Source organism: Muntiacus reevesi, chromosome 1 (assembly GCF_963930625.1).
Source record: "Muntiacus reevesi chromosome 1, mMunRee1.1, whole genome shotgun sequence".
Taxonomy (NCBI): Eukaryota; Metazoa; Chordata; class Mammalia; order Artiodactyla; family Cervidae; genus Muntiacus; species Muntiacus reevesi.
The window spans coordinates 120356076-120376463 of NC_089249.1; the positions used below are offsets into that span (position 1 = coordinate 120356076).

General features: G+C 40.1%; 1 protein-coding gene and 1 pseudogene across 2 annotated transcripts in view; both read left to right on the forward strand.

The window, feature by feature from the left end:
* LOC136149659 (uricase) overlaps positions 1 to 20388 on the forward strand; it is a 123746-nt gene that overhangs the window by 25276 nt on the left and 78082 nt on the right. The window lies entirely within an intron of this gene.
* Positions 80 to 9996, forward strand: LOC136150548 (mitochondrial transcription rescue factor 1 pseudogene; annotated as a pseudogene).

Below are 20388 nucleotides of genomic sequence, written 5' to 3' on the forward strand. Positions count from 1 at the left end.
GGAACTGAAAAAAAGATAAGCAACAACTGGAGGAATGCTCCTTGAATCTACTTCTTAGAACACAATGAAGGCCCTAAACATGCCCTGTTATTCTCTAGGACCCACTTGGGAAAATGCAGGTTACTGGGTCACCCTGAGTTCTGGATTAAGACTTTTAGAAGTGTGCTTCCAGAATATCATCTGTATTAAAGAAAGGTACAGTTCTACCAGCAACCAGTTTTCTGGATTAAGACTTTTAGAAGTGTGCTTCCAAAATATCATCTGTCTTAAAGAAAGGTACAGTTCTACCAGCAACCAGTTTTTCCCTATTATAGGAAGCAGGATTCTGGTACTAATGATTTGAAAGTTGGAGTGAGTAGTTTATTTGGCCTGGGGATGCACTGCATTCCTAACCTAATTTCCCTTCCTAATTATGATTTGCTTTAGGTGAGCGGCATTTAAAATGACTATCCCTTGAGAGGCACTCATCAGGGGGGACAGGTTGTCAGTTTGAGAGAATGCTGATAGCCTGAGAAAGTCAGCCTGGTATTAACATTCTTTGTGGAAAATCTACCAAATAGTAACCCACGTAGGGAATAATTGAGAGTTGATTTTACAAGCAAAACTCATGACTCTAGTTGACTTATTATTTAATTCAGCTGTAACTCTAATCTCCATGGCATACCTAGTCAGTGCCCTTATCTCTAGGAGTGAGTTAGTAAGACGCTGATAAGAGCAGGAGAAGGGAAATCCTCAGGCCTCACCACTGGCACAGACCGCAAATCCCTGGATGCCTGCAGGCTTAATTTAAATGAAGGAAGATGTCAATTCCTGCTGAAACAAGGTACAGAATTCTAAAGCTATAGAATTTAAATGGTTACCTTTTTCATTTAAAGTTACCTTTTAAAAAGCATTCTGGGGCTTCCCTGGTGCTCAGTGGTAAAGAATCCGCAGGCCAATACAGGAGACACGGGTTCCATCACCGATCTGGGTGGTTCCCACCTGCCCAAGAGCAGCTAAGGCGGTGAACCACATCTACTGAGCCTATGCTCTAGAGCCGGGAACGGCAACTACTGTGGCCCATTAACCCTGGAGCCCATGCTTCGCAAGAGAAGCCACCACCATGAGAAGCCTGCGAATCACAACTAGAGAGTAGCCCTTGCTCGCTGCAACTAGAGAAAAGGCAGCACAGCAACAAAGACCCAGCACAGCCAAATACAAATAAATAATAAAATAGATAAGCAACAAGGATTTATTGTATAACCCACATGGTCAATACAGAAATCAGGTTGATTATATTCTTCGTAGTCAAAGATGGAGAAGCTCTATGCAGTCAGCAAAAACAAGACCGGGAGCTGACTGTGGCTCAGATCATGAACTCCTTATTGTCAAATTCAGACTTAAATTGAAGAAAGTAGGGAAAGCCACTAGACCATTCAGTTCAGTTCAGTTCATTCAGTCACTCAGTCCTCTCCACCTCTTTACGACCCCATGAACTGCAGCACTCCAGGCCTCCCTGTCCATGACCAACTCCTGGAACCTACCCAAACTCATGTCCATTGAGTAGGTGATACCATCCAAGCATCTCATCCTCTGTCGTCCCCTTCTCCTCCTGCCCTCAGTCTTTCCCAGCATCACGGTCTTTTCCAACGAGTCAGCTCTTCGAATCAGCAGGCCAAACTATTGGATTTTCAGCTTCAGCATCAGTCCTTCCAAAGAACACCCAGGACTGATCTCCTTTAGGATGGACTGGTTGGATCTCCTTGTAGTCCAAGGGACTCTCAAGAATCTTCTCCAACACCACAGTTCAAAAGCATCAATTCTTTGGTGCTTACGTTTCTTTATAGTCCAACTCTCACATTCATGCCTGACTACTGGAAAAATCATAACTTTGACTAGATGAATCTTTGTTGGCAAAGTAATGTCTCTGCTTTTTAATATGCTGTCTAGGTTGGTCATAACTTTCCTTGCAAAGAGTAAGCGTCCTTTAATTTCATGGCTGCAATCACCATCTGCAGTGATTATGGAGCCCCAAAAAATAAAGTCTGCAACTGTTTCCACTGTTTCCCTATCTATTTGCCATGAAGTTTGCCCTTAGTTTTCTGAATGTTGAGCTTTAAGCCAACTTTTTCACTCTCCTCTTTCACTTTCATCAAGAGGTTCTTTAGTTCTTATTCACTTTCTGCCATAAGGGTGGTGTCATATGCATGTCTGAGGTTATTGATAGTTCTCCCGGCAATCTTGATTCCAGCGTGTGCTTCTTCCAGCCCAGCATTTCTCATGATGTACTCTGCATATAAGTTAAATTGTCAGGGTGACAATATACAGTCTTGGCGTACTTCTTTTCCTATTTGGAAGCAGTCTGTTGTTCCATGTCCACTTCTAACTGTTGCTTCCTGACCTGCATACAGGTTTCACAAGAGGCAGGTCAGGTGGTCTGGTATTCTCATGAACTGTACAAAAAATTATCTTCACGACCGAGATAATCACAATGGTGTGATCACTCACCTAGAGCCAGACACCCTGAATGGGAAGTCAAGTGGGCCTTAGGAAGCATCACTATGAACAAAGCTAGTGGAGGTGATGGAATTCCAGTTGAGCTATTTCAGATCCTGAAAGATGATGCTGTGAAAGTGCTGCACTCAATATGCCAGCACATTTGGAAAACTCAGCAGTGGACACAGAACTGGAAAAGGCCAGTTTTCATTCCAATCTCAAAGAAAGGCAGTGCCAAAGAATACTCAAACTACCTCACAATTGCACTCATCTCACACGCTAATAAAGTAATGCTCAAAATTCTCAAAGCCAGGCTTCAGCAATACGTGAACTGTGAACTTCTGGATGTTCAAGCTGGATTTAGAAAAGACAGAGGAACCAGAGATCAAATTGCCAACATCTGCTGGATCATCAAAAAAACAAGAGAGATCCAGAAAAATGTCCATTTCTGCTTTGTTGACTATGCCAAGGCCTTTGACTGTGTGGATCACAATAAACTGTGGAAAATTCTGAAAGAGAGCATTCAGGTATGACCTAAATAAAATCCCTTATGATTATACAGTGGAAGTGAGAAATAACTTCAAGGGATTAGATCTGATAGACAGAGTGCCTGAAGAACTATGGACAGAGGTTTGGCACATTGTATAGGAGGCAGTGATTAAGACCATCCCCAAGAAAAAGAAATGCAAAAAGGCAAAATGGTTGTCTGAGGAGGCCTTACAAATAGCTGTGAAAAGAAGAGAAGCTAAAGGCAAAGGAGAAAAGGAAAGATATACCCATTTGAATGCAGAGTTCCAAAAATAGCAAGGCGAAAGCATTCCTCAGTGATCAGTGCAAAGAAATAGAGGAAAGCAATAGAATGGGAAAGACTAGAGATCTCTTTAAGAAAAATAGAGATATCAACGGAACATGTCATGCAAAGATGGGCACAATAAAGGACAGAGATGGTATGGACCCCACAGAAGCAGAAGATATTAAGAAGAGGTGGCAAGAATACACAGAAGAACTATACAAAAAGATCTTCACAACCCAGATACTCATGATGATATGACCACACATCTAGAGCCCAACATCCTGGAACAGGAATTCAAGTGGGCTTTAGGAAGCATCACTATGAAAAAAGCTAGTGGATGTGATGGAATTCCAGTTGAGCCCTTTCAAATCCTAAAAGATGATCCTGTGAAAGTGTTGCACTCAATATGCCAGCAAATCTGAAAAACTCAGCAGTGGCCACAGGACTGGAAAAGGTCAGTTTTCATTCCAATCCAAAAGAAAGGCAATGCCAAAGAATGCTCAAACTACCTCACAATTGTACACATCTCACAAGTTAGCAAAGTAATGCTCAAAATTCTCCAAGCCAGGCTTCAGCAACATGTGAACCGTGAACTTCCAGCTGTTCAAGCTGGATTTAGAAAAGGCAGAGGAACCAGAGATCAAATTGCCAACATCTGTTGGATCATTGAAAAAGCAAGAGAGTTCCAGGAAAACATCTACTTCTGCTTCATTGACTACACTAAAGCCTTGGACTGTGTGGATCACAACAAAGATGGAAAATTTTTAAAGAGATGCGAGTACCACACCACCTTACCTGCCTCCTGAGAAGTCTGTGTGCAGGTCAAGAAGCAATATTAAGACCTGACATGGAACAACAGACTGATTCCAGATTTGGAAAGGAGTACGTCAAGGCTGTATATCATCACCCTTGTTATTTAACTTACATGCAGAGTACATCATGAGAAATGCCAGACTGGATGAAGCACAAGCTGGAATCAAGATTGCCAGGAGAAATATTAATAACCTCAGATCTTCAGATGACACCATTCTTATGGCAGAAAGAGAGGAATAACTCAAAAGCCTCTTGATGAAAGTGAAAGAGGAGAGTGAAAAAGTTGGCTTAAAATTCAACATTCAGAAAACTAAGGTCATGGTATCTAGTCCCATCACTTCGTTCCAAACAGGTGGGGAAACAATGGAAACAGTGACAGATTTTATTTTCTTGGGCTCCAAAATCACTGGAGATGGTGATTGCAGCCATGAAATTAAAAGACACTTACTCCTTGGAAGGAAAGTTACGGACCAACCTAGATAGCATATTAAAGAGTAGAGACATTACTTTGCCAACAAAGGTCTGTCTAGTTAAAGCTATGGTTTTTCCAGTAGTCATGTATGGATGTGAAAGTTAGACTATAAAGAAAGCTGAGGGCAAAAGAATTGACACTTTTGAACTGTGGTGTTGGAGAAGTTTCTTGAGAGTCCCTTGGACTGCAAGGAGATCCAACCAGTCCATCCTAAAGTCAATCAGTCCTGAATATTCACTAGAAGTACTGATGCTGAAACCGAAACTCCAATACTTTGTCATCTGGTGGGAAGAACTGACTCACTGGAAAAGAGCCTGATGCTAGGAAAGATTGAAGGCAGGAGAAGGGGTTGACAGAGGATTAGATGCTTGGATGGCATCACTGACTCAATGGATATGAGTTTGAGTAAGCTCTGGGAGTTGGTGATGGATAAGGAAGCCTGGCGTGCTGCAGTCCATGGGGTCGCAAAGAGTCAGACAGGACTAAGCGACTGAACTGAGGAAACATATGTATTGTACAACACAGGGAACTATGTTGTAGTATTTAAAAAGCATTCTTGAAAGAAGGTCTTCCTATGGAAGGCAAAGTCCTGATCTGAAACAACAATGTATTTTGAAAGAATATTCAAACAGAGTACTTTGCAGTAGAGTTTTATAAACGCATCTGCATTGAGTTTCTTGCAACTTTAGTTCAAATGTAGTGAGTTTTGGAGTAATAGGACCAGTAGTCAAATGGAAAATTATGCTGACTCTTTCCATAGTAGTTTTGGGTATATGATGATGATTCACAGCCATGACTTTAGCTAATGATGTGGCATCTTTAGTCTTTCTGAGCAGCAGTGCCTCCTTGTGTATGAGAATGACCTTCTAACCCATTAATCTGTATAATTTTAAATATTTTTTCATTTGAATTTATTTATTTTTCTTTTTTTTGCTGCACCATTTGGAACCTGTGTCCCCTGTGTTGGCAGTATGTGGTCTTAACCACTGGACTGCCAGGGAAGCCCCTTGCTTGAATTTAGGCTCTTAAACAACCCCAACCAGATAGAAATATCTTTGTGCCCACATTTGATAATTTCCACTGATAAGGCCAACTGTATTGTTTTCAGGGACTGTTTGCCCATTTTGATATTATCTTGGTCTTTGATATTTTTTGCTCTTATTTCTAATCCCTCTCATTATCACTTTAAAGTGGTAGAAAGCAATAGAAAAGTGAATGAAATACAAAACAGTGTTTTTGCTACTTATTACATCATCTTGTGAAGCTTTTGTTGGAGGAAAGATAGAAAAGGTAAAATAATTCACTAATCAGAGATTCAATTATACATATATTCTAACTTTATCAAAAACAATTGATCCAAAGTAGTAAAGCCTGATGCATTTTAGTTACGTATTTTCTCAGCACTTCCTGTTTACTCTTGGTTCAGGAGATTGGTGCTGTTTGGCTCCATGCAATTCATCCAACAAATATCTGTGTGCATCTGTTGCTGCTGCTGCTGCTAAGTCGCTTCAGTCGTGTCTGACTCTGTGCAACCCCATAGACGGCAGCCCACCAGGCTCCTCCGTCCTTGGGATTCTCCAGTCAAGAACACTGGAGTGGGTTGCCATTTCCTTCTCCAATGCATGAAAGTGAAAAGTGAAAGTGAAGTCGCTCAGCTGTGCCCGACTCTCAGGGACCCCGTGGACTGTAGCCTACCAGGCTCCTCTGTCCATGGGATTTTCCAGGTAAGAGTACTGGAGTGGGGTGCCAGTTCCTTCTCCAGTGCATCTGTTAGGTACACTCTGTTTCAGATGCTGGAGAACAAAAACAGAGAAAAACCCTGCCCTTATGGAGCTTATCTTCTAGTGAGGAAACAGATAAGAGAAATACTAATAAAATATACAGTTAACCCTTGAACAACATGGGTTTGAACTGCATGGATCCACTCTTATTTGGATTTTTTTTCATTAGTAAATACCATTGTACTACAGGATTCATGGTTGGTTGAATCTGCAGATATAGAGGTTATATGTGTTACATATAGAGAAATATGTGTTACATACTGATTTTCGACTGCACAGAGGGTTGGCGTCCCAACCCCTTTGTTTTTTGAAGGGCTCACAGTCTATTATTTTAGATGGTGATAAGTGCTAAGAAGAAAAAATAAAGCAGAGAAAGGGGGTAGTGAACATCCAGAGTGAGGAGTGATATTACAGTGTTAGCTAGGGTGTCAGGGGAGGCCTTACTAAGGAAGTGATATTAGAGTGAGGTGAGGGGAAGAGCAGACCATACCACGAGGATATTTGGGAGAGGAATGTTCCATGCACAGCTAACAGCAAGTACAAAGGTCTGAGAAGGGAATTTGTGCCTGGTTTATTTGAGTGACAGCAAGAAGACCAGCATGGCTGGATCTAAGTGAACAAGCAGTAGAGTCATAGAAGGTGAGACCAGACAGAATCTTACAGCCTTTGCAAGGATTTGGGATTTTAGGTGATTGTGGGGGTTTGAGCAGAGAAATGAGACATTTTGACTTTTTAACAGAATAGAATGAAAACAGATTAGAGTAAGAGTAGAATATATGACTAGAAGACTGGATTTTGACTTTGTAATCCACCTCTCCCCCCCACCCCCCCCAATTTGGGGCATCAAAATCTGTTACTAAAGGGAAGTGTGTGGAGGGGAAATCCAGCTGCTCACCACTCAGAAGCCAATAAACAGGCCAGGTTGGTAGAGAGGAAAGTTTGCTTTATTTCAGATGCCAGCAACTGGGAAGGGGAGGGTGGCAGACATCTGTCCAAAGGCCAGCTACCCCCACTAACAAGCAGGGGGTGAGAGCTTTTAAAGAAAGAGTGGGGTTGGGAGGAGGTTACTTGCAGAAACAACGTAGTCATCTCCAACAGTCATCTTCAACTGGTCATCAGTGGTCTGACTAGCATCATCTTGTTTGTTTTAGCTACAGTTAATCTTTAGTTCCGAGGTGCACTTGTTCCCATTTCTTTGCGGTCACTTCTCGGAATTGTGGCAGCTCAAGTCCAGGGTAGAGTCTGGCCACCATGTAGTTAACTTCTCCACCTGAGGTTTTGGTATCTACAAGACAGTTCCCAGGATATGGCTCAGAATATTATGTCCATAGCCTTTGAGAAAGAACTAAAGGTCCTTGACTATGCTTCATGACTACATTATTATCATTATTTAGTCTCTTTTGACTGTTTTTCTTTGTTTCAGCATTTCTCACTTCTCTGATTAAACTTATTCTTTGACTAAAGTTTTCCACAGTCTAAGGCATCCAGAGGACATGGTGCCGGGGGCAAGGACCATATGGTCTTGCTCTGTTTCAATGCCATCATTTATTCTGGAGTATGCATATGTTCATGAACCAAGAATTCGTTAGTCATGTACAGGGTACTGGTCATGATCAAGGGTTTGTTATTAATAATGAGTTACCATATAATAAAATTGAATACTGAGTAGGGAATAACTTTTAGAATTCTCAGCAGTAATCAACAAGGAAATTTTTGTTTAAACAGCAAATGAGTAGATTTGGAAATAGAAATGCAAATATGATTTTAATTAGTATTTTATGTTTGTAGAAACCTACCCCATTTTATAAAATTGTGACTTATGTAGAAAGAAACTTAGGATACTGAGGAATAGTTCATCTTCTAAGAGCAACTGTTTCCTGAATGTGTTAATCTAGTCTAAACATTTTAGCTAGGAAGATCTTTTGACAAGAAACGGAATAAAAACTTGTTCTCTTTTCCCTTTTATATATAAGTACTCAGCCTTCACAGCAGTTCTACTTCCCAGCAGTCTTGTTTACATTGCAACTATTTGTGTTTTCCTGCTACTGCTAAGTCACTTCAGTCGTGTCCAACTCTGTGCGACCCCATAGACGGGAGCCCATCAGGCTCCCCCATCCCTGGGATTCTCCAGGCAAGAACACTGGAGTGAGTTGCCATTTCCTTCTCCAATGCATGAAAGTGAAAAGTGAAAGTGAAGTCGCTCAGTCGTGTCTGACTCTCAGCGACCATGGATCGCAGCCCACCAGGTTCCCCAGCCCACCAGGTTCCCCCGTCCATGGGATTTTCCAGGCAAGAGTACTAGAGTGGGTATGTTTTCCTAGAACTACTTTAAATGCATGGCATCACCATTGTACTAAATTCACATTTTTTAAAATTAATGTTTGGAAAACTTTAGCATTACCCAAATGCTAATCCCTGAAAGCAGACTGTGGGTTCTGTATATACTCTGGTAGCTCAGACAATAAAGAGTCTACCTGCAATCAGGAGACCTGAGTTTGATCCCTGGGTCAGGAAGATCCCCTGGAAAAGGAAATGGCAACCCACTCCAGTATTCTTGCCTGGAAAATCACGTGGACGGGGGAGCCTGGTGGGTTAAAGAGGCGCACACGACTGAGTGACTAACATACACACACGCAGAGGATGAACTTAACACATTTTTGAATTTGCAGAGTTCCCTTACATTACCCTTCTATTCAGGAATCGTTCATTTGAGCATTAAAGGCTTTAATAGTGTTGATGATGTTCAGTTAACTCTGATGTGGCAGCTCTCAAGGATATACCTCATGTCCTTGAAAAGATTCTGTTAGTAGCCTGAGGTAAGAAAAGCTGTCAATGATCCCATGACTTAATGCACATGAAAATCTTTTATTATTGATTCACTCAACATATAATTATTGGACACCTATTATGTGCAAGTTGCTGTAAGGGGATTTAGATATTCAAGAGTCAAAAGAAATAGCCTAGGGGAAGGGGGGCGGGGAGGGAGGAACATCCCTGATGTACAGGTAGTATGTACCGTAGCTATGACTAGCGTCAGATTGCCCAGCAGCATTTTAAGAAAGTCAGATGCCTGGATTGGACTCTGCAGAGCACAACATGGGACACCTTCACTTAAAGGCTGTGTTTCCTGGAATCGATACTTGTATTTGTTTAGTGCCAAGTGAAATACATCAAATTATAAAACACTCCTCCGTAACTTTTTCTCACTGAGACTCTCAGCACTTTTAATATCTCCAGAATATATTTTTCCATTTTCCATAAGACTCAAAAGTAATATAAGCTCTAAAAAATCCACTAAAAAGACTGCAAGAAGTAGAAGACAAAGGGCACTCTGATGAAGACGGGGACCATGACATGAATGAGCTGGAAGAGGAGCCCAAGGACAACCCTGGTGAGGTCAAAGGCTATAAAGACCTGGACAAAGTAGTACAGTCTTTACAGTTTGATGTTATCCTGAAGATGGGCCTAGATATTGGAAAAGGTTAAGGTGGGAGATACATTGGATCTTCTCACTGGAGAGGATAAAGAAGCGGAAACAGAGAAAAGTGATGTGGATTCTCCTGAAAAAAGTGCTGGAGGAGAAGATCATCAGTGAGAAGTACAGAGTGGTGTTACAACGGTGGAAAAAGTTACAACTGCCTAAAAAGAGTACTCTCAAATAAACGGATTGCTTTTCTGTGATAAAGCTGCTTTCTAGTGGTTCAGGAAGGGGCCAAGTTCAAAAGAAGATGTTTTTATTAAAGTTCTCCCACCATTGGTGGAAGATGCCGAGCCATTTTATGTAAGTCAGGATCCACATGGTAGCTTTTGAAGATGCTTCCCTTGGCCTGGATTTCCCTCCCAGGCTTGATTTGTTCACATTTTGACCTCATGAGCAAGAGTGAGACGTGTGCTGAATGAGCTAAACTCAGAGACGATTTACATGATCAGCCTGCTGTTTCCTGGGTTAAGTGCCTCGAGAGGCAGTGTAAAATAAACTGGCCTTGTTCTTAGAAAAAAAAAGAAATAGCCTAGAAAAGGTATGCATTATCTTCAACTAATACTTCTCTAACATTAACAACTTTACCTCTGTCCCTAGGCATTACTATTCATAAACTGAAAATAAATCTTAATCACATAAAATGTACAGATTTAGAATGCTACATATTCTATCTTGACCCTAGATTTGAGAATTAACTGTCTTTTTTCCTCAGGCTTAGAATAGAGAAAGATCTATTGTCCCTTATCCTTCCACTTCCCACCCATACCCGAAGTTGTTATTGTTTTTATAATTGTATTTATTTATTTTGGCTGTGCTGGTTCTTCGTTGCTGCATGGGCTTTTTCTCTAGTTGTGACAAATAGGGGCTACTCTATAGTTAGAGTGTGCGGGCTTCTCACTGTGGGGATTTCTCTTGTGGAGTGCGGTCTGTAGGGTGCGTGGGCTTCAGTCGTTGTGGCATGTGGCCTTAATGGTTGCCGCTCACGGGCTCTAGAGCACAGAACCGGTAGTTGTGGCTCACAGACTTAGTTGCTCTACAGCATGTGAGATGTTCCCGATTTAAGGATCGAACCCTTGTCTCCTGCGTTGGCAGGCAGATTCTTTACCATTAAGCCACCAGGGAAGCTCACACCAAAGGTTCTTAAACATTTATCTTGTCTTCTCTGATCATAGTTGCTGATTCCCTCTGATTAGCCAAGCTTGTTTGTTTGACACAGACTCAGTATTCATGCCTTTGAGGAATTTCCCTGTCAATTCTAGGATGGATTACCACCTGTGCTCCCTCAATCACATTTCCCTGGATACCAGAAAAAGAAATGTTCAAGCTCTTTGCTGAAGCTGTATTTAGGGCCAGTCTTGTTAAAGCATGGATTTACTAGGTGCTCAAAGCCTTGTTTAAGGCCCTTCTCCACTGCAGGCCCCCGGGGCACCGTGATGTCCCTTGGCTACTGGTGGCACCTCAGGGTCACTTGAGAGGTCTCCTTCCTTCCAAGAGCAATCTGAACCTCTCCTAACTGCCTTTCCTTCTACAGTCCTTCATCTAGAATTTTATAGGAACAATTTTTGAGCAAACAAATAAATCCTCATGGATCTCGTCAAACCACAGTAAATCACAGCATTCCACCTTTGGGGTAGCTGCTCTGTAGATTTATAACCAGAGTATATTTTTAGAAATAGAAAGAACCTTAGGGCTTTTCTGGTTTTGTTTGTTTGCTTAAAAGAATAATACTTATGATGTTTGCTTAAAAGAAACCTTATTTAGAAATCCAGCATATAAAACAAGGGAGAGTACAGCTGTGCTAGATGGGGGTGTAATGGGTCCCCACATGTTCTAGCTTCTCACTCTCCACAGTCCCAGAGCCCCCAGAGACACAGCAGAAACACTCTCCCACAGAGACCTCTGAAAACCGCCTGATTTGCTAGATGAAGATTGCCCAAGAGCTTCATTTTGTGTACTTCCTCCTGTCTTATGGAGGTCTGATCTCTGCTCTCATAAACTTGAGGCTGTTATTTACTTGCTCCCAACCTGCCTGGAGGGAGAGGTGCTGGCCCCCTGGCATCACAGTCTTAACACCTCACTGTGGTGAATGTCACGAGGCTAGTTTTGATGAATAAGAGTCATGGAAACTATTCCAAGAGCCAGCATACAAGGGCTAAGTTTTCTTTTATTATAGCATTACACTCTTAAAAATATTGAAACAAAAATAGAGACTTGTGAAAATGTTCTCCTTTCCAGTGACTGGGGTGAGAAAGCATTCGAGTCTGCAAAGACACAAAACAATTCTCATTCTCCCTTCAGCTTTTGACACGCAAAATCCAGTTGAATTGCCCTTCGTATCAATAGTCTGTGTCCCCAGAGAAATCTAAGCCCATTTCCATTACTTTAATGAAAGTGGAGGGAGGTTTGGTACCAGGCTGATAGCAGTGATCATGTTTTGGAAAAGTCCATGTTTGAGAACACATTGTTTTCTTTACTTGGCCCACAGGACAATTTAGGACAGATAGAAGATAATCAGGAAGCTTGATGTAGACAACTTAATTTAGTTTAGGCTTCTGATTTAAAAATAAAACCCCATGTTTAATGGTGAGGGAAGTGGAGGGGAGTAAATAGAAGGCTCCTTTGTGTTTTATTCCTGGTAATTAAATTTTGCCATCACAGTAGACCACACCCTTCTGCAGAAGCAATGGAATATAGAGGAAAATATGAGAGCTTTCAAGTCTTTCATTTTTTTTTTGTCATTAATCTGTACTTTTCCCCCATTCCCTCCCTCCTCTCCTTCTCTTCTTCCCTCCCTTCCTTCTTCGCTTGACAGTAATTTTTGTCTCCTAAAATGTGTTTGGTGTTGCTAGCTGCTGGGTCACAATGCTAAATTATACAGTATGGTGCTTTGGGAGAATTCCTATTCCATCTTTGCCATTTACTGACTAAATGACCTTTGCCAAATCACTTAATATAGCTGAGCCTCAGTTTCCTCTTTTATAAAATGGGAGAAATAGTGGCTCCACACAGAGTAGCAACAATTAAATAATTAAATGAGTTACCCCCACAGAGTGCCTGGCACAGAGCAGGGGCTTAAAAAATGGGAACCTGTTATAGATTCCCATCTGTATAGTCATTATAATCTGATTCAGGTTCATCTTTCCACATTTTATGAGTACTTCTCTGAGGGTTTTGGCATCTGACTCTTAATTTCATTCTGCCTCAGTCAGCAATTCATAGGCCAGCAACAGCTCCATCCCAGAGATTCTGAATTCTCAAAACCCCTTCCATGCTCCAGCTTCTGCCCTTCAAACTCTCCTCCAAGTTCACTCTCTAAATGGGATTTTCAATTCTTTTGACATCCCTGGGTTTTGGATCTCATCTCAGCTTCCCAGACTGTCAACTTTCCACACTCCATCCCGTCCCTTCTGCCCGCAGCTTCATTTCCTTCCACATTCTTTCTGCAACCACAGCCAAACTCATTGCTACAGGCTCACCAGTAGATTACTTATTGCATTGCTTGGTAATCTATCACTTAACCAGCCCAATTACAGATTTTTTTTCCTTCTCATACCTTTGGTTTACCTGTTGCTGCTGTAGAAAAGCATTCAATCATGCCAACACTCATCTCCTTCGGCTTACATTTCCAGTCTCACTGTCCTCTCAATACTGCCCAGGGATTCTTTTACAAACCGGCTCTACAGAACTGCTCTAGCATGAAACCTTTACTGTTCTCCGTAAGCCCTCATCTCAGTGCTGTTCTCCTGAAATCACCACCCCCACCACTATCTAAAAGTTGTTTGTACATCCTTTCTTAACTGCCCAGGTGTCCAAGAAGAAGATGTACTCTTATTCTTCTTGACGACTCAACCTGGGCTCTTGATCCTTTCCCCTCCCAACTAGCCTGTCTGAACCAACCATTTCTTTTCTCATCTGTCTCTCTCTCTTCATTGGCTCTTCATTAACCTTCAGACATGTTCAAGTCAAGTCTTAGGAAGTCTCCCCTGCCCCACTGTCTCCTCTGGACACCACTGTCTTTCTCTCTCCTCTTCTTCAGTGCCAGATGTCTCAGTAGTGTTGTTTATCTTCATTACTTTTACTTTCTAATCCACCACTTAGACTATCACTAAAATTGGATTTGGCCTCCACCACTGTGCTCTCTTGGGATCACCAGGGTTCTTCTAAATAGTGAAGCCAATGGTTTCTTTAAGTTCTCATCCTTTTTGGCCTCTTTGGATCTTGACATCGTTGACATAGTCCCTCTTGACATGTTCTCCAACTTTGGTCAATCTTATAATCATTTCTTTAGTTTTCCTCCAAAATCTCTGAAGATTCTGTTTCTGCTAATGGTTCCTTTTCTGCCCATTCTTTAAATGTTGGTGGTGTTCTACAAGTTTTCATATTCAGCTCTTTTCCTCTTCTTTTGCTTTATTTTCTCTGTGGATGATCTCACCCATATGCATGACTTTAACTGTGATATATAAGTTGATTTTTAAATCTATAACTCAATTTCCAAATCCTTCTCCTAAACTCTACTCTCTATGGTAATATTAATAGCTAACTGGATAGGTTGTACACCCTTCGATTTCAGAGGAGCTTACCTGACCCTCCATAATTTGATCACCCAATCCCTGCCACTTTTCAGCTTAGTGTTAGATGCTTTCAGTAATTTCCATGGTGCAAAAATCAGGATCTTTATAGAGTCTCTTTCTTTCCCTCTCTTCTCCATTACAAGTAACTAGTAATTTTCAAAAATCACTAGCTAATATTACAATCAATTTCTTACCCCTTGATGTTTCAAAAGTTCAAATTGAACTCAGAGTTTAAATTATAATGGTGAGAAAAGTCTTAATCTCCAGGTTCACTCTGAGTTGAAGAGACAAAACAAAGAAATAGCCTGAAGATGTGAGAAACCTGGCACCTAGTCAGAATTTGCCTTATGTTTCATCATATGGAACAGGAAAGGAAATTTCCAGTGTATTTTAAATAAATTTAAATATCCTTGGAACACAGTTTTGCAGGTAAGTCTAAAGCTATTTATTAACAATATCTAATTGCCCTAATTTTTTGTTTGTTTGTTTTAAAGCAAAAAACATAACAAAACAAAACTGACCTGGGCTTCTTGGTCAGCAGGGGGAGCACTGCCACTTTGCTCTGGGAAGCTTTTCACCAGGGTAACTGCTATCTTTAATATAGACCACATCCTAGCAACCAGGAGGAAATAAACAATGATATGATCGATACATTTGCTCCCTTGTGGTTGCAATTTTTAAAAATAGCTTTTCTTTTTTTTTTTGCTTTTATAATTCGATGGTGTTTGCTTAGGAAGGTGTCGTCTTTTGTCGTTTCATCTTCTCTGCCCTGCCTTTCAGTCACTTTCTAATTAGAGAGGTGTTTATTAAGGGGACAGGGTTGAAAATGGATCATGGAGGCCAGTGTTAACAGCACTAAGTCAGTATTTAGGCTATGTCTGTGTGACACAGAAACAGACACCCTGGTTTGCTCATTTTATTTAAATTGGCCAACACGGTGAAATAAATCAGTCAAACCAGTTTTCTGTCTAAAATGACCTTTTGCTTGAGTGAACTGATTCAAGGATATCAGTGGGACATAGTGTCCTTCTCAGACTGAGCTGGAGGGAAGCCTATCAAGCAAGGGTGGCAGCATTGTGAAAAGAGTCAGGAGACCAGGCTCTCATCTGGATTCTGCTCTGTGACTGTGGACAAAACATTTAACTTAACTCTTTGTACCTCGATTTCTTCTTTTATTAACTTCACACACTATTATAAAGGGGAAATGATGTGATAGGTTTGAACGTATCTTGAAAGACCAGGAAATATCTGTATAATAATTTACACAAAGATCTAGTTTGACACATATGTATCTGCATGTAGGTTATAGATGCATAGATAGTGCATATATACCCTATGTGCACATATATATGTATGTGTGTATGTATATATAGATAGATAGATATAGATACAGGTAGATGTGTCTGTATAAGATACACATGTATATATATGAATGTATATAGATTTGTACGTATATGTATATATGTAAGTATGAAGTCTATACACATACAGGAGATAAGGAGGTAAGGACAGATCTTTCTGAAAATATTGTACTGTTTGTAATAATTATTCCACTCACTGAGAACAATAATAGCTTACAGGCTGAATAAAGAATCTAGGTCTCTATTGATAATCATTTACTTACTAAAATTCTTACTTGGTGATGAGAAATTTGTATCTCTTTATTTCCCATGCACATTTTATAAGGAAAAAATTACAGATGATGCTTTAACTAGAGCTTATAATATACATTTATTCTTATTTAATAATATACCTGATGTGTGCTTAGTCATTCAGTTGTGTCCGATTCTTTGCGACCCCATGGACTGTAGCCCACTGGGCCCCTCTGTCCATGGGGATTCTCCAGGCAAGAATGCTCGAGTGGGTTGCCATGGCCTCAAAATAAACCTAATAAGACTTAATAAAACACTTTGCCACTTTTGTTCACTTTCCCCTTGTCTTATTTGTGGCCTGAATGGAAGCACAGAATCAAAATATTTTTGTAGGCCTTTTGAGAGAAATAATGATTAAAAAATATACTTGATTCCTAATAAAGAGAAGGCTAGTTCAGTATGATGAAAAGTGTGCAGTTTATCCACTTAGCTTCTAAAATGGTTGATTTTTTTCAGTAAATCTTTCTTTTTTTCCAAATGACAACAAATAATTTAACAAGTAACATTAGGATTGTTAAATAGTGAATTTTAAGAAAGCAAATGGAATAGCTTTCAGTTTTAGCAATATATTCCTCCGTTTTAAATGCAATTGGAACTAATTTGATCTGTGGCTAGTTAACTCAGTGATTCAAACTGAAGTGCTAATGAAGTCAAAGAATAAATTTAATTCCTATGAGGTTAGGTTTATGCATTACTATTACATAAACAGACACACACACATCCTTAATCCTAACTAGTCATTTGTCCTACAAATAGTTATTACTGTCCAGAACTGAGACCAGACAATGAAATATCATCTACATAAGGCAAAACTATCGTTATCAATAAGAGGAAAGTGACTAAATTCCCTTACCCTACTTCTAAATGTTTTTGGTATAATCTTGGGACAGTTCATTCACAATTATATTTTGTGTTTATGTAGTGTTAGGAAGGGCTTCCCTGGTAGCTTAGCTGGTAAAGAATCCTCCTGCAGTGCAGGAGACCCTGGTTCAATTCCTGGGTCAGGAAGATCTGCTGGAGAAGGGATAGGCTATCCACTCCATTATTCTTCGGCTTTCCTGGTGGCTCAGACAGTAAAGAATCTGCCTACAATGCAGGAGACCTGGGTTAAATCCCTGGGTTTTGAAGATCCCCTGGAGGAGGGCATGGCAACCCACTCCAGTATTCTTGCCTGGAGAATCCCTATGGACAGAGGAGCATGGCATGCTAGTCCATGGGGTTGCAAAGCGTCGGACACGACCAAGTGATTAAGCACAGTATAGTGCTTAGGAAAGGTTATAGATTGAAGAATTTCAGGTATTTTAATTGAACCTTGTAGGAAAACTGATATCATCTCCAATAAAAAGCTGAAATGCAATGAAAAATTTCCTGGACTGGGAACCATACATACTGTATTTGAATCCCAACTCTTCCACTGAGCACTTAGACAAGTCACTTAGCATTTTCTAGCCTCAATTTTCTCATGGAAGAAGGGAGAGAACTATACTCCAACTTTATTGCAAGGATTAAATAAGATAATTTATGTAAAGTACTTAGCATAACACTAGACACGGAATAAGTACTCAGTAAATAGTAGCCATTTTTATCCTACCAATCATTATTATAACTCCTACTGAAGAGGTATTATAAAAATTAAATGAATTATTTCCTGAATTTAAAATATTTTACATGTCATTAAGCATTAAATTCATGTAAAATATTATATCTCACTAGGAGAAAATGATGCTAAGAAAACTGAGATGATTTCTTTGTTCATGAGTTAAAAATTCATGGCACATTACTGTGTACTATTCACAAAATATTGAGATAGGGATCAAACAGTCTCATATGAGATTTTCTCTTCTGGGTAAGATATAGTACACCATGGCAAGCCAACGCTCCTCCGAGTACAACAACTAGGTTAACCTGGATAAATGACAAAAATTGTATTTTAAAGGCAACTAGTTGCTATGGAAGCAGTAAGGATTAGATAAACTAAAATTTCAGAGAGAGAGTAGAGTACTTTCTAAAGTGAGTTGACACTGTCTGTTATTCATTCCCAAAGACACTTGCTGATTCTGAGTGTGGTCAAGGAATTTGTTTAGGCAGAAAACCTCTGCTGGGGCAAAGAAAAACCAGTGAAGTTCTTAGCAAGGATAATGCAATGATGGGAAAAATAGGAAAAAGAAGACTCAAACATATGGCAGAGTTCCCCCATAACATGGTTGCTGAATTCAGGTACTGCACAGCAGGCGACAAAGCCAGGGGAAAAAATTTCAAAAGACAAAGTGAAATCTACCTCCTTTAGTCTTGAAATGCTTAGGAAACAAAAGCCCTCTGAGGAAGACTTTGCCTCCAGTATATCCTCAAGATATTTACTTACAGTGCTGTGGGACAGGAGGCTGAAGATCTGGGCTAGAATTTCTGAAGGGCAGACCTAAATCTCTTGTAGTCTTCCAGGACTAAGGAGCTGAAGACGCTTAGGTTCACAATCACAAGCCCAGGAGAGCCATATGCTCAAAACAGGGTCAGATCCTAGGTAGAGCAAGTCTTTGTAAAACTACAGTCAGGCCCAATGCACATCATATTCTCATGTAATGAAAGTGACCAACTCCTTATCCTCTTAGCCTAACAGAGGAAAGGATGAGCTCTGTTTGGTAGAAGGGAACATTTGGAATCTTTATGACATCTTTATGCTTAATGTTTGGCATATAATATAAAAACAAAAAAAAATGGACATTCAATGAGGCAGTAAAATGTGGCTAATAATCACGAGAAAAGGCAGATCATAGAAGTGGACCCACTGACGATCTAGATATTGAAATCAACAGTCAAGAACTATAAAATAATTCAGAGCATAATGGGAGGCCAACAAAGGCACCATCAATGCAGAATGACAATCATGTATGACTGATCTATGGTTTATGGGGGAGTATCCTCAATCAAGAGCATTTATCCTGTTTCTCTCCACCTTATGAAGGTGATGGTAAGATAAAAGGGAGAATGATCTTTGGACTGTGTAACCAGACAGGAGCCTCATGTCCTGGATTGTGAGCGAGAAGAAACCTAAATTAGCAAATACAAAATTCCAAAGAAGAGTCAAAGATTACCAGCAAAAAGTTCAGGAAACAATAACTGAAGTATTAAGGTGAGAACTGAAGACTTACCTTGATCCAACATGCAACTGAAGCAGCACACAGGAGCCAGGCTGGAGGCTGGCTTTGAGAGATACTAAAGAAGCAGAATCAAGAGGAGATGGTGGTTGTTTGGATGAGTGAATGAAAGAAAGGGAAGAATCTATAGTGTCTCCAAATTTGGGTTATTGATGAGTGGTTCTTAGACAGGGAAAACCCAAGGAAGAGGAGGTCTGAAGAGCAAGACTTGAATATGGGACATTTTAAGTGCCATCCAGGTGGAGATGGTCACTCACTTTGGTTTACACAGTCATATGCAAACAATGGACACAAGTAAGAACTTTGCAGAAATATAGATGAAGGTGTCATCAAAGAAAGAGTGGGAGAGATTGCCCAGAGAGAATGTTTCCAGTGAGACGATATCCAGAGATAGAACCCTAAGAAATACTGACATTGAGGATTCAGACGGGAAAGGTAAAGTTGAAAGGGGACCTGGTAGGACAGAGGTAGGAAGAAAATATAGCAAAGGAGTATCACAGGGGCCTGGAGAAAAGCTTGGCTTAAGAAGTGGGGTGCAGTCAACTGTGCAAATGCAAGTATGTAGACGATAAGATTGAAACTTAATAAAAATAAAGCATTGGAAAATGGCAAAGAATTTCTTAGAGAAGTGGCCACAAGATTCAAAACTATTCTTAAAAGCTTGATTATGAAGGAAAGGAAAGGCATAGGTCAGTGCTGGGAGAGGGTGGGATACAGTTAAGACCTAGGCAGGCTTTCTTATTTTGTTTTGTTTAGGAGAGACTTGAACATGCTTATATGTTGGAGAGAAAGATCTAGTAGAGATCAAGGAGCTGGAAGTAATTAATGGCATCAGTTCCTGGAAGAATTGGCAAGATTTTATTTGATTTAAAAATAGGTGTCTAATGTCTGTATATATATTTATATATCAGTAAGACTACATAGATAAAAATCAATTCTCTGGGTGGGATTTTAGCATAGTAATATTGAATATATCTAATATCTATTTAAAGTTTTTTTATTGGTGTATATTTGATTTACAATGTTGTGTTACCTTCAAGCGTACAGCAAAATGAATCAGTTATACACATACATATATCTACCCTTTTCTTTTTAGATTCTTTCCTCATAGAGGCCATTACAGAGTATTGAGTAGAGTTCCCTATGATATACAGTAGATTCTTATTAAGTATCTATTTTATCTATAGTAGTATGTATA